The sequence below is a fragment of the Cibotium barometz genome, chromosome 52 (genome assembly GCF_041138505.1).
Source record: "Cibotium barometz isolate CiBa-2024 chromosome 52, ASM4113850v1, whole genome shotgun sequence".
Classification (NCBI taxonomy): domain Eukaryota; kingdom Viridiplantae; phylum Streptophyta; class Polypodiopsida; order Cyatheales; family Cibotiaceae; genus Cibotium; species Cibotium barometz.
In genome coordinates, this window is record NC_141097.1 from 6,435,166 (window position 1) to 6,449,967 (window position 14,802).

General features: G+C 43.1%; 1 long non-coding RNA gene and 1 other non-coding gene across 7 annotated transcripts in view; both read right to left on the bottom strand.

Moving 5' to 3' along the window:
• Positions 1 to 2,231: 2,231 nt before the first annotated feature.
• Positions 2,232 to 14,802, bottom strand: part of LOC147608727 (uncharacterized) — a 346,296-nt gene continuing 333,725 nt past the window's right edge. The window contains exons 1-4 of one of the 6 annotated variants that reach the window (XR_015264333.1): positions 5,893 to 6,421; positions 5,250 to 5,548; positions 4,014 to 5,014; positions 2,232 to 3,851 (exon numbers count right to left, since the gene is read on the bottom strand). This is a non-coding gene — a long non-coding RNA (uncharacterized LOC147608727). Of the gene's footprint in view, positions 3,852 to 4,011; positions 5,039 to 5,249; positions 5,549 to 5,892; positions 6,422 to 14,802 lie in introns of those variants that run through there. The other 5 variants (XR_015264332.1, XR_015264322.1, XR_015264321.1 and 2 more) reach the window with 5 other exon arrangements.
• Positions 6,235 to 6,396, bottom strand: LOC147608728 (U1 spliceosomal RNA). The gene has a single exon (XR_015264424.1). It is a non-coding gene; the product is annotated as a U1 spliceosomal RNA (small nuclear RNA).

Below are 14,802 nucleotides of genomic sequence, written 5' to 3' on the forward strand. Positions count from 1 at the left end.
CAATCAACTTGAAATGAGAGAATGGGAGAAGGGCCAAATTTAGACATGTTTGGGAAACTAACCGTGGTGGTAAGACCATGCTAAGGTGCCCAAGATTGCAACGCACAAGTTTGCCATGTGAAACGCCCATTCGGGGGGAAAAGGGGGGCTTCCTTGAATTTTTAAGCACTTGGATGAGAGGCTACCTAAAGAAGGGGAATCTTTATGAAAAGATCTCCTTAGCCATCCCAATCCCCTCCCCTCCTCTCTTTGTCTTGCCCTCCTCCCATTGTTTATGCTTTCCCACTTCAATGCATAGAGCATCAAAATATATCCTAAGTATCCTTGGGGGATTTACTTGATACATTTATTAGTAATAACACTTGTGTAAATGAACTTTTGAGAAATACTCACATAAATACAAAAATGTCGATCTTCATTATCCTCTTAAAATGTAAGAAACATCAATTCTGGTCTCTTTAAACAGAGAGTATGAGAACCAAAGCTGTATAGCCCCGCTTAATGTGCATTAGGTTTCTACATATCTTTTGAAAAACTAAAATTGGATTATGGCAACCAAACACAGTGCTTGATTTTTTCTTTAAAAAGGCGGGACAAACATAGTAAGAGCAATCTAGGTGCTATCTTAAAACAGTTTATATTTAATGTGCTCCCATAAGGGACTACCTCAAATCATCTCAACGAATACATGTTACATCACGAGATGACATGCATAGCCAAGTGTGGATCACAAAGAGTTCATTAGATGCGAGCCATGCTGGATAACTACAACTCAATCCTCGAAAATTACTCTTGGGATTTAGCATTTTGCCTTATATGGTAAAAACGCCATTCATACAAAGTGGGTTCATAAGCTTAAGCGTAAAACTAATGGTAGTGTTTGACTACTATAAGGTATGGTTTGTTTTAAAGGGCTATGCTTAGGAGAAGGGAATAGATTATGATGAGACCTTTGCACCCGCATCTCGTATGACTAAAATCAAGTGTATTATTGCATTATCAATGCATCATGTTGTATTCAAAGTACATATAAAGGTTGCTTACATGGTTTGATCTTGAAGACTGGAAGCCTGTTACTACACCAATAGAGATAGGTGTTCGGCTTAGTCTCCAAGATGCAAGTGAACCATTTGATGCATCACATTATCTATGAAACATTCAGTTTAGAGTCTAACAGCTGAGAAGATTTATGCACTATCCCAGAAGTAAGTATTGACAGGCTACCAAGGGAGTATTTTGATACATTTAATTCCTTGGACTATTCTATGCTAAGGCGGATGATATTCATCTACATGCTTTCAGTGATTCCAATTGGGCTGGATGTTATGATACACGAGTCCACTAGTGGCTTTTTCTTTCATCTTGGTGATTCATATACTGGGGGTGTTAAGGGCAACCGCATGGCGTGTTCTCTCTCCTACAGTGCTGGTTGTATAGTAGTACAACAGATTTCTCTCCTGAGTGCTGGTCGTACAGCAAGGCAGCACCTTCTCTCTCTTTTCCCAAAGTGGCCACTATTGTTGGGGCTGTTTCGAGGCTGATTTGTACTGGTTTATGGTGCTGATTGGTATAAAGAACTTTGAGCAAGTGGTTGCTAAGCTTTGTGGAAAATCCGGTGTAGAATTGCACCCGCACCTTGGTCTGCTGTAACAGTTTATTCTTTGAATAAAGAAGTTCCTGCGAGGGGCCGGCCGTTCTAGCTCAGTGCTATGTTCTTTTGGTGTTGTTTCTGGTTTTTCAGCTGCGTCCTAAAGATGGTTTCAGTATTGTGCTGTCTGTCTGTCACCTGAGTGTTCTAGGATTTGGTTTCATTGGACTGGATTAGTTTAGCCTGGGACATCCAACATGCATCATCTAATAAGTGTTTTGAGTAACTTGTACATCATGTATGCTGCCAAGTGGTTCACAAAGACGGTGCCAGCAGACAGGCACAACAAAATGTGTGGGACACACACAACACAACACCATCAACTCGACCCTAGACAAGGGCTCACCAAACGCTTGATGTCTGGCCTTAGGTTTGCACTTATCTTGTACAAACATTTCCACGTGGCATCCAAGTGCGGGATGCACGTGACAGGCTAGTGCAAGATCAATGTGTGAAAATGCCTTTGGATCAAGAGAGCATTAGTTGCGAAAGAACCGATGCTCAAAATAGCATCTTCTCCCACCAGCGGTGCAATGGTTAGCGTAAGACCAGCATACAAGATCAAGCTCTAAAACCAATGTAACATGCGGAAGATTCAAGGAACTTTTACTTGCAAGTACAAGGGGTGAACTGGTGGGTTACCTTGCAAGTGAAGGAGAGAAGGGAAAGAGAGAGAAGTACACTGTACACCAAGCGGGGTCACAAATACTGGCTTCAGCACCCCCTTCCCAAGGCGTATTCGCTTTGATTGCTGAAAATAAGAATGAGTACAAACAGGGCTGAATCTTCCCAAATACTGCACTGAACTGGTTACCTCAAATAGTGCCTTGCAGACATCACAAACAAAGGATGGAGCTGTTGTTGCAAGGATGGACAGAACGAAGAACCTTCACTCTTCAAGAACTTCATTGTCTGCAATCGGTACCATCAGGTGCTATGGGCTGTTGGTCAGTCAGCTTATTTACGAGTGTCCCACCTCATGATACCCAAGGCATCTGCTTACCCGATAACGGTGTTCCATCTCCTACTGGGATAGAAAGCCTTGTGTGTGCCTATCCTTTTTGGGGTTGGGTTTTGTCCTCCTTACTTTAAGGAACCTCCTGAGAGGGGCTGTGTAGGGGTTTGTCATGAAGAGGGCTGGCTTTCGTTGAGAAATTGGGAAACGATGGGCTTGTTCTCCTGTCTCTTGCTGGCTTTGTTCCCGTTTTTGACGTTGAACTCCAAGCTGCTCCACACTACTGGAATACTGTTCCAATGCTTTCTTCCAGCCATTGTTTAAACTTCTACAATCGGAATGTAAAGCGGCCGTACATAAGATGCTCCAGCTGATCCCCGAAATCATCCCACGAGTATTTCACCTCCCCTCTTGATGTGGCATGATCTTCCACCAAGTAACGACAGATACATATAAAGGGCTGGAGCTTCTTCCATACGCACCACTTTGTAATAGGCCTTGAATTGATTCATCCACGGGATACACGGAGCGGCTCCACCTGAAATCCTGGTGAGAGCTACCTTCCCTGGTGCCCCAAGAGAGCGCTCTCCTATGACGGTCAATCAGAGTTCCACCCATGCCAATCACCCTGTGCAAAATGGTGAGAGTGTCTTGAGCCGCCTTGGGGTCTCCATAAAGGGTGGTCTTCTAACACTACTTCTGCTGAAACCAAACCAAAGGGCTTCCTCAGCTTCTTTGATTCCAGTCAAAGGACTTCCCTACGCCTGTTCCAACTGTAGCTGCTTCTCAAGAAGAAAGGCTTCCTGTTGATGGCTTGCATTTTTTTCATTTGCTGCCTCCATGACCTGCATCTGCTGAGATGAGTAGAGGGACTTCCCTACGCCTGTTCCAACTGTAGCTGCTTCTCAAGAAGAAAGGCTTCCTGTTGATGGCTTGCATTTTTTTCATTTGCTGCCTCCATGACCTGCATCTGCTGAGATGAGTAGAGGGCCTCATTAACTGCATGAAATGCCTACGAGAGGCGAAATTGGGAAGGGATTCTGCGGAGACTCTTTCCCTATCCTCCTCATCCCCAGCTAAAGCATGCAGTATATTCCTCCTTGTGCTGAGGAGTCTTGAAGGTCTCCCACACGAGGCAAAATTATGGAGTGAAAAACCACTGCGTCAGCCTTGCTCTGAAACCGATGATGACAGACGAACTTTTGTCTGAAACCTGCAAAAGCGATCATCTCCCCCCCTGCCCACATGCTTGCATCATGAAAAGCTACCCGGTGAGACTGCACATCTCCTTGCTGATGGAAATTTTTTTTTTTAATAGAAAATTTAAAGAAATTTATCAACATGCAATTATTTTCACATTCAAATGGATCCCGTCAGACATCCTATGTTTAATTTAGAAGAAGCACACACCTATAGTGTAGGTTAATCTCAATAATTATTGGAGAATGATTGATATACACAGAAAGTCTCATGCTCTCCTGCTGGCCGCAGGTTCTAGGGACAGTAGTAAACATCATGTTCAAAAACGGCGGCTGAAAAGCCAGGGTATGATCCAATCAACCATCGTGCTGGGCTCTCTCTCTCTCTCGCTGCTTCAAGCTCTCATCCATCATCCCCTGTTGCCTACCACCACCTCATCTACAATAAAATGCACATGCGAGAGGGGGAGGGGAGTAGTACTGGACAGCAACCCATGAAGCCTCGTCACATATGCAGGTCGCCTGACGTTGAATCTCCAGCATCAAATCAGGGAGCCTTATTTGTGGGAATATCAATCTGATGTACTTGCCTGTCAGTGTCAATTCCACTAGCTCCAGCTGATGTGGCCCCATTATAGCTCTCGGCCTGTCACCATCTCTGTAGAACGCTCACCTGGAGCCTCCTCCCCTCACAGCCTTATTTGTGGGAGTATAGGCTACTCCTTCCTTACATTTTCATTTGTGATTAAGCACATTAGCGTTGTAAACATTTTGTGGGTTATTGAGACTGTAATTGATGATGTAAGCGTGCGGAACGCATTAATTTCTGCAGTGCTGAGTTGTCAGAATCCGCTGCAGTCACTTGTCATTACCAGAGGCAGAATTTGAAATGTCAAAATCTGGTCCATCTACCCATCTCCATCTCATCAGGAATGGATTAGAGCTGTAGAGGCTGATGTGGCCTGCACTGATTGCTTCTTCTCTCACTCCCCCGTCCTTGATGGCCAGAAAAGGCCATCGGTCGGCCTTTCCCAGGGGAAGATGGGGGGCCGGCGATAGCCTTTCCCTACTCCTTCCTTGCCTCCTTGATTTGTCATTGGTTAACAAACGCCCTGCCCTTTTGTGGGTTATTGAGACTGGAATTGATGTCGTGGGCATTGTCTCTCCCTTTCTCTTTCTTCGTATGTTTAATTGTGATTAAGCACGTCATTCCTATTAACAAACACAATCAATCACCTGCGCAGCATAACTTGAACCATACAATCACTTACTATACAAGAATGACAGGGAAGCTCTGGTGGGATACTTGAATGTTCATTAGCTAAAGGTTTAAACATATAACGTCAAGTAAGGCCACATCTTTCCTTCACCTCGTATTGTATCATTGGGAGAAGACATACTTAGGAAACCCCGTAAATGATAGCAAACTAAAGGGTGGCACGGTTACCTCCTAGAAAAACACTTTCAGAAGTTCCATAAAGGTGTCCAGCAACATCAATGGTGGCTGAGCTTGATGGTGCTACACTTATTCCACCGAGCCGAAGCTCTGCAATGCTTGAAGATGATGCCTGCCTCCTATCTAGACCCTGATCATAGAGCATACCCTTGTATATGTGACCCCCAATTCTCACCACTGTTTGGTAGGCATATGCCTCCTGCCCGTCTCATTGACCCCTGTTACTGTTATACATTTGAAAACTGCATGCTCCCTGGCTTCTGCAGGCAGCACTCTTTTCAACCTGCCCTCTGCATAAGCTGAGCAATAAATGAACTCTCTCTCTCTCTCTCTCTCTCTCTCTCTCTCTCGCACACACACACAACACACACGTGTGCGCGCGCGCACAGATGTAAACATGTACATAATATATCCTTGTAATAACATTTATGTATGCATGTAACTGTTGAAAAAGGGTCAAGAAGCATCTGCTCATATGTTAAATATAGATGTGGTAAATATCCATATATGTACATATATATATGCATGTAGGTTGATGAACATGAACATTTACTACAGTGCTAGACATTTGTGATATTTCTTTCTTTTTTTCTTAGAAGCCTTCTTCTGCTAATAAGTGAGCGGATGTATGTACCTTGTTGAAGCCAGTTGAGGTCTGGGTGGAGGCCCAATAGAAGTTGAGGTGTGAGAATCGCCAGCAGCAGCATCAGATGCATGCCCATGTTCTAGATTGGGCCGGCTTACTCGTGTGTGTTTGTTTGTGTGAAGAGGCTTCATGGGTTGCTGTCCAGTGTTGGAGAGTAGCTCATCGTGCTGGGCTCTCTCTCTCGCTCTCGCTGCTTCAAGCTCTCATCCATCATCCCCTGCTGCCTACCACCACCTCATCTACAATAAAATGCACATGCGAGAATAGTACCTGCCAGAAGCGAAGCAGAACAGCACACACCACTTCCGACTTGATGAGATGGGGGGTTGGGTGGGGGCCGCGCGAACGCGAGCCCCCGCTACCACAAATTATGACGTGCACTCTCCCCGTTGGGGAGATGCTAGGGTGCAGCCCGTCCGAGAGTGCAATGGAGGGGCCGACCCTAGGCCATCGGCCTTCCTGATCACCGATCGACCCCGCCCAGGTAAGTATGCTTCCCAGATGCGCGTGAATGACCTTTTGTAGGCGCCTGCACGCCAACCTATTATGGGACATTTCTTCTAAGGTTCTTTTTTAACAACCTACGAGAGCGCCCTTGTAGCGCTAAGGTTGCAACTTGAAGAATTCCATAAGCACTACACTAAGAAATATCTTGCCGGGCCTCACATTCCATGGGAGAACGACACGTCTTCACGAAACGCACACCAACAATTTCTAACGCCCTCTCCTCGTCTCGGGGATGCATTCCTAAACTCCACTCCCTCTAGATGATATGAAAATGAGAAGATAACTAATCTCAAAACACTAAGGATAATTGCTAATTGACAATGATAAGATGCTTTGAAAGATAAGCTCAAGGATAATGGCATTGCTTATTATTGATAATGATAATAAGATTTGAAAGATAAGCCCAAGGTGTAAAAATAATATGCATGTTCAAAAAAAGAGAGCATAGTAGTATTTGATAATAAACCTTTTCAACAAAACCCTAGGTGAAGCAACTTTGTTGGATAAAGCCACGCAAATTACCTCAATATTTTTCAGAACTTGAATCTAAGGAGGATCATAACACGAGTATAAATCTAAAGCTGCGCTGTAATAAAAAAATGATTTTACAAAAATGAGAAGAACACTGTAGAGAAAACTTGGTTTCCCCACCATTACGAAGTGGTGTCACACGAGATTCGCTTTAGGGTAGTATACCCGCATAGCTAGGGAGATATGCAGCTTCTCTATCTCTCTCCGCTATGTACTCACACCGACAATCAAGAGAGACACACAACATTGGAAGTTCACCACTTCACGTAATTAGGTTTTCTATAGAGAGATGTGACATAGTATACCAAGGTTCTTTGCATGTCTTAGTGAGGAGAGTTTGATTGCATGCTTTTCATATCAGACACCTTCATAGATGCCTAGCCCTGTTGACTACTACCTCCACCAAATATTAAAACACACTCACGCTATATCGAGTACAATTGATACACACGTTGAAACATGGTGTTAAAAAGAAAGCACGCTAGTATTTGTGATAAAGCATAGTATTATTTGTGTAGTATGCTTCCATGGTGGAGAGCATGAACGACCTTAACTTAGCCCAGCCTAGCTTCTTTTGACCCAACGCACAGATTTACCATTGCATCAGCTCAAATGAAAGTTACCGAGTGCACTTTTTGGCTGTCTTCACTTTTGGCTAGCTGCATGGCCCCCCTTGTTGATGTGCATTAGGTTTCTACATATCCTTTAAAAAACCACAATTCGATTATGGGCAACCAAACAATGCTTGATTTTTTCATTAAAAAGGTGGAGCAAACATAGTAAGAGCAATCTAGGTGGTATCTTAAAACGTTGAAGAAGCCCAATGTTGATGTAGATTGCACCAATGAACATCCTAAATTTGATGCTCGTTGGAAGCACGTCTTGGTGATGAGGAGAGTGCTTTTCACACACACATTCTTATACATTTGAATAGGTATGTACCACATGAGCACGTTTCTTTACGCTAAATCTTTGAAGTCCCTCTAAGAACATTAATATTCTCAGTATTTAAACCTCTGGGTGGAAAAGAGCCAATTTATAGGACAGCTTGCTGCCATGTCAACGAGGAGGTATGAGCTCTTCGGAGCAGCTTGATTGCTACACAAAGAGCCCCCCTCGGCTTGGAAGCCCACCTTACATGATGCTATGTGTTTACGTAGAGCAGCACAGTGGTGTTGTTGAGCTAGTAGGAGATGTTGCTATTGTGGTTCCTCTCTACTATAGCTTGAATGTGGCTGTACAGAATAGGAAGACTGACAAGAAAAGGGTTCACTTGCTACAAAACGGCTTGCTATTGTTATTGGGCATACACATTGTTGGTGAGAGAAGGGACTAGTCTGAGAGTCATTGTTGCTAGATTTTCCATATGTCAATGTTATGGAGCTTAGAGAGATGTATTACTTATCTCCAGATGAGAATGTCGGGATTGGTTTGTTGTTTCTTGGGCTGCTCAAGATCAAGCTTGCCACTTTGTAGAGAATAATCTTCTCCTATCTTTCTTTCTCTTAGCCACACAAAGAATAATGTCTCTCTCTTTCTCTCTTTGATAAGTAATATCTCTCGTTCAATCACCAAGCAATTAATATCATACGGATACTTAAAGTGACAAAGACGAGAAATTAGAGAAGAAGAGAAAGGTGACTAATCAATATTTTAATCTAGCAACTAATTAAGATAATAAAATCTCTAATAAGGCTCTGATATCAAGTCATATCACCAAGTAGCTTTTGAAACCAAGCTACCTCACAAGCTACCATAGCAATGCCCCTATACACTACATGTGTACTTTTGATAAAATAATTGTTGGTTGTTTCTTGTTACTCCAACACATAGCAGCACTCCCAAAAGAAAGCATAAAGCTATTGGTAGATCTCCTGTCAAAGACACTACTAGCCCAATCAACATTTGTATACCCATGTAGATGTATCTCACTGCTGCCAACCTCCTAAAAAGGTCCATAATCAATAGTGGACCTTATGTACCTTAGAATTCGTCTTAGCATATCAAAATGTGGCTTCATATAGGGGGGGCTGCACAAATTGACTCCTAACAAGTGTAGCAACATCATAGTAGATCAACTGTAGCCTAGTAATCGTCATGTAGATCACACTACCCACCCCAATCGGGTGTACTCGTCTTCTCTCTCTCTCTCTCTCTCTCTCTCTCTCTCTCTCTCTCTCTTTTGTAGTCTTATCTGCGTTTCATTGTGCTATCATCAAGAACCAAGGTTTTGAATTTTCATTATCAAAGTATAATCATGTCTGTAAGCTTCTGCATGTTATTTTGGTATTAGAGCTTTGCAAGCGGTGGATACACTGGTTTGTACATTGACAATGAACCTTAGTTTATTTTATATTTTTTTATTTGATCGAGCTTAAGCACATAAAAAAAAAATTCTGTTAGTGACTTAGACAAGCGTTCTTCGTTCATCTCACTCATGACTCCATGTCGCCGTCTCATATTCGAGTAGACGCTTTAAAAAACAAGATGACAATTAAAAAAAACAAGATGACAATTAAAAATTGCACAATGCTTATTAGATTTAATGACATTAATCACAAATTAATCAAATTTAATCACATATTAATCAGACATATTTTCTCTCTCGAGCGCGTGCGGTCTTGGCTTGAGCTTGAGCTAACTACTACCTCTACATATTAATCAAACATATTTTCTTTTTTTTAATTAAATGTCCCTCCCATTGCCACATGTCAAAGCAAAAAAAGATAACATTTCTAAGGTTTTCACTTTTTATATTTCTAAGGTTCAAAGGGTCTCCACCACAAGCTACCTAACAAATTGATTGAAAACAAAATTTTGGTCCCATACTCGGCCAAAAAAAAGAAGATTTTTTTTTTCGTTGATGTGCCTCCAGTGTGACTCCTGTCCCTCGAAGGATGGTTGGTTTATATAGCCTTCGCAAGCGTCTCCCACACACAAATTGGATGATTTATTTGTGGTCACGGAAAACTTTGACTACTCCCACTATGGCAAAATTCGATGATGAGAGAGAACACTAGGTCCCTATAGAAACTGTTTTCTCTATAGCGATTGCATCAAGAAGCCAAGTTGCGAGTGGTGATACCAATGCCTCCAAGACTCTGTGTGTCATAGTGCACCAAGGGAAACAGATGCTAGAGTGCAAGGCTTGGATATAGGCGGCCTTGGAGATGCGGATACCACTTTAGGATACCTCGACTTCCATTCCCAATACTCTTGTTGGTACCATTGTCAGTCGAGAGCTAGAGGATAAGTAGAAGGGCAACCATTCAGGCCTAGATCTCATCAGCACTCAACGTTTTCAGTATTCAGCATATAGACACATCAACCCTCAGCGCTTTCAGCAAGCACTTCATCCTACATCAACTAGGAGCTTCAACGCATGAGCACTCAACCTCCTTCAAGAAAACACAGTACTTCACAGCATTCAGCCAACAGAAGGCCTTACGTTTTTTGCTTACAACAAGTTTTTAGTATCCTTATCATCATCGTTTTGCTACAGCACTCCAATGAAGGTAACCTGCATGTATTCATTCATTTACAACATTCATACAGCCTAGAATAGTCCTAAATAGTCCATACCTCAGCCTCAGATTTGTAGCCTTTCCTCATTTCTTTGGCATAGGCGCGAGATCGGTCATTATTGATGCTTCTACAGCTATGTACAGTTCAGCACGACTCTTGGTCCTCTGAGATCTTGCGTTTGGCTCATCGTCAATCCAAAGTCATTCTCTTTAAAGTAATAAAAGCAAATATTTTGGTAAGAGGATAGGGGGTCCTTTAGTGGGTGATTTGAGACCCAATCAATCTGGTGTACAGTTCTCTCTCTCTCTCTCTCTCTCTCTCTCTCTCTCTCTCTCTCTCTCTCTAAATTTCATAAAGTTTGAAGTGATAAAAGTGGATTGCTAAACTCGTGAAACTCAGGATACAGAAGGCAGTGTGAGACTTGTGTGATAGGATCCTTAATTACGAATACTTCCGCTGCATGTTACATTGGTATTAGATTCAGCTTGTCCACACACCCCGCATCCTAGCGTGATGGCATTCTTGGATGGTCAGATTGCATTCCGGCACGACCACCGACTTTAACATCATGTCTACAAAGGAGAGTACACATCAACAGGAAGATGTCTCCCTCGAAGGAGACCGACTCTGAGCTCTTCCACCTACTATAGATACTAGAGCTCTACTCCGAGCTCAGAACTAGATTCTTATGGAGCGTCTCCAACTTTTGGGCAAAACCCACACCTCCAGTTACCCCCAACTTCGTCACTCTCTTCTTTCAGATGGAATGACAAAGATGAGAGGATGAGGCCAGACGGCGGGGAAAAAAAGCAGATAGACGGGACTATGAGGAAGCCCAACGTAGGATCAACAAAGACTGGCGTTAGGCTGAACTCATCGCTCGGGAGCACCAACGAGAGTATAAATGATTGATCATTCAGCCCTAAATCCCATCACTACTCAGCGGTTTCAGTATTTAGCATATAGACACATCAGTCCTCAGCGTTTTTAGCAAGCACTTCATTCTACATCAAGTAGGAGCTTCAATGCAGGAGCACTCAGCCTCCTTCAAAAAAACGTAGTAGTTTACAGCATCCAGCCAACATAAGACCTTGCATTTTTTGCTTGCAATCAGTTTTCAACATCCCTATCATCATCGTTTTGCTACAGTACTCCAATGAAGGTAACCCGCATGCATTCATTCATTTACAACATTAATGCATAGCCAGAAAAGTCCCAAACAGTCCATACCTCAGCCTCAGATTTGCAGCCTTCCCTCATTTCATTGGGAAGAGTGCATAGGCTTGAGATCGGTCATTATTGGTCCTTCTATAGCTATGTACAGCTCAGTCTCACTCTTGGTCCTCTGAGATCTTGCGTTGGGCTCATCGTTAATCCAAAGTCATTCTCGTCAAAGTAATAAAAGCAAATATTATTCCGGTAATAGGATAGGGGGCCCTTCAGTGGGTAATTCGGGACCCAATCTGGTGTAAAGTTCTCTCTCTCTCTCTCTCTCTCTCTCTCTCTCTCTCTCTAAATCTCTTAAAGTTTGAAGTGATAAAAGTGGATTGCTAAACTCACGAAACTCAGGATACAGAAGGTGGTGTGAGACTTGTATGACAGGATCCTTAATTACGAATATTGTTTTAAAGCTTTGGACCTTTTCCCATTCTAAAGAAGATCAATGAGGTTTCTATGAAGCTAAAGCTACCTTTCAGTTGGACCATGCATGATGTGTCCCATGTCAGTTGGTTGAAGCCCTATATAGACCTTCTCTCTTCATTCTCCACCACGATGAACAAGAACCAAATATAGTGGACGAGGCTGAAGTTCTGGTTATAGAACAGATCCTCTTGCATTGCTTCAAGCATGGCTCCAGAGCTGAAGAGAGACAGTTCCTCACATGAACCAAGGGACACATGAAGCGGTTTGGCTTGACAAGAATTTTTTCGATGATTATTCGGCATTATTGATGGACTATTTGGAGCCTATGCAGCTTTTGTCAAGTTAAGGAGAAGGGGATGTCGTATGCATCCTGCACTTGCATGACACGTGGACATATCTGTATAGTAGGTGGAGGCCCTTTGTGAGCCCTTGTTCAGAACGACTCGGCCAGGAGTCCACTAGATGTTCTATAAGCCCAATGGAGCGTGTAATGATAGATTCAACCACGTGTCCAAGAGATACAGATAGATAGATAGATAGATAGATAGAGAGAGAGAGAGAGAGAGAGAGAGAGAGAGAGAGAGAGAGAGAGAGAGAGAGAGAGAGAAGGCAGAAAAAAGAGAGATGGTGGGTATAGGGGTTTCACACAGTACACCACGCTAAGCGAGAAACAGGTCCCGCCCCCTTTTTAGGAATTTATTTCAGAAACAATCCACGGGCTCTTCCAAGCCAGGACCAATACAACAAATGAATACAATATCAAATAAGTGTGCCGATGTCGAGGTCGGCACACGGGCTGAAGTCAATGTCGAGGCACAAGATTCCCTGATGCGCCGAGCTCACCACGAGGATGACCCACAAGTGTCTCACACTAGGCTAGTACCAATATCCAATGTCTGAACCAAGTCTATAGCTCAAAAATACTCACAAGTGTCTCTACACCAAAACTGGTCAAAGAATCTCAAAAGGCACACACCGAGATAGAGATACTGGAAAAACGAGAGAAGATGGTGAAGGTTCTTCTCCCTAGGGGTGGGTGCGGTGTTCCTTCAGATGGTGGCAGCCCTCGAAAGGCGGCGTAGGCGGTGGTTGATAGGCGGTGCAGAGGCGACAACTGAATGGCGGCGCATGGCGGTGTTATAGGAGGCGTAGGCAGCGCTATTGGAGGCGGTACACTAGGTAGCGCAAACTAGCGAATAGGTGGCAACAGAGTTGGCTCTAGGCGGTGGAAAATAGAGTTGCTTTTTGGCTCTGGAGATGCTTTTTGGAAAAGTGGCTTTTAGCTTTTTGATCCAGTTTGATGTCCTCTTTCCAATGGTGCCCTTAGATTTTGGTCAACATAGTTTGACTTTTTGCTTTTTCTTACTTTTTGACCTAGACTTGGTACTTTGTCCAATGCCAGCTTTAGGAACCCTGTTCCCATGTATCCATCAACCTGTCCATGTGTCCGAGCATGAGTTCCATCATGTGAAAAGGGCTTGGAGGGCCAAATAGTTATATTCCCTCCCTCTTATATCACAGTTGTCCTTCGCTATGGGATACATATATTCCATATGATCGTGGTACTAGCCCCATCTCGTGCTCTTGTGCATTTGGTCTTTCCTCATATATGTGGTGCCTTCTTCTCATCTAGCAACATCTTTATGCCTTTTCTTTGATCGATGTCCTTGTTCTTCATGGTACATGTTCTTCATAGCTGTCACATGTGTTAGATATAATAAATTCATACTCACCTTCTGCAAAAACTAGACACAAGCTAGTGAACAAACAAGTATGCATCATTCGTGTCTACTGGGTATTCCAGGTACTGCCTGGTAGTTTGGAACCCAGCGGACTATCACATGTCATAAATTCAAAGAAATGTCCACACATCAAAAACAGCACACAAAGTCAAAGAAATTCAAACATACATCAGTATGCAATGCACAAGTAATGATCCTCATGTTCATGGATTATCCTGTTTGGATTCATCGAAACCATGTTGAGTCATCTGGTTCCTGAGGGAAACCGCTCAGACTGTTGCTCAAGGCCATTTGGTCACTAGGACCGCCCAAGAATTCTTCCATAATCATCTGGGCCATCTGGTCGCATTGACCGCCTGACTATGAGATCCAATACAGTCATGTGGGCCATCTAGTCGCAATGACCCCTCGACTATGAAGTCCAATACAACCATGTGGGCCATGTGGTCACAACAATGACCACTCGACTGCAAAATCCAATACAATCATCGAGGCCATCTGTCGCAATGACCGCCTGACTGCGAAATCCAATAATATCTGGCATCGTTGTCCAATGGGTCTTCTGGCATCATTGCCTCCCATATACAAATCTTGCTCCTTGGGCTTTCAGGCATCATTGCCACCCAAACTAGAGCATATCTAATTAGCCATTACATAAGTAAGATAATGATCAATTCCATTTCAGTATAAATATATACAATGAAGAGGGCTAGAGGTACAATCCCTCCCTCTTAAATCTGTCTTGATTGCAAGATGTTTCAAGCCTATACTTCAAATACATCGGGACTAACTGATTTCTCATAAACTCGAAGAATATTTGGGAGTCCTTGAAGTACTCTTCTGGCATCCATTTCTCATACATAGGCAAATAGTTCTTAAACTTCAAGAGAAAGTTCCTAAGCATTGTCTTTCCTCTTTTTCTTACGAAATGGAATACAATCTATTCCGG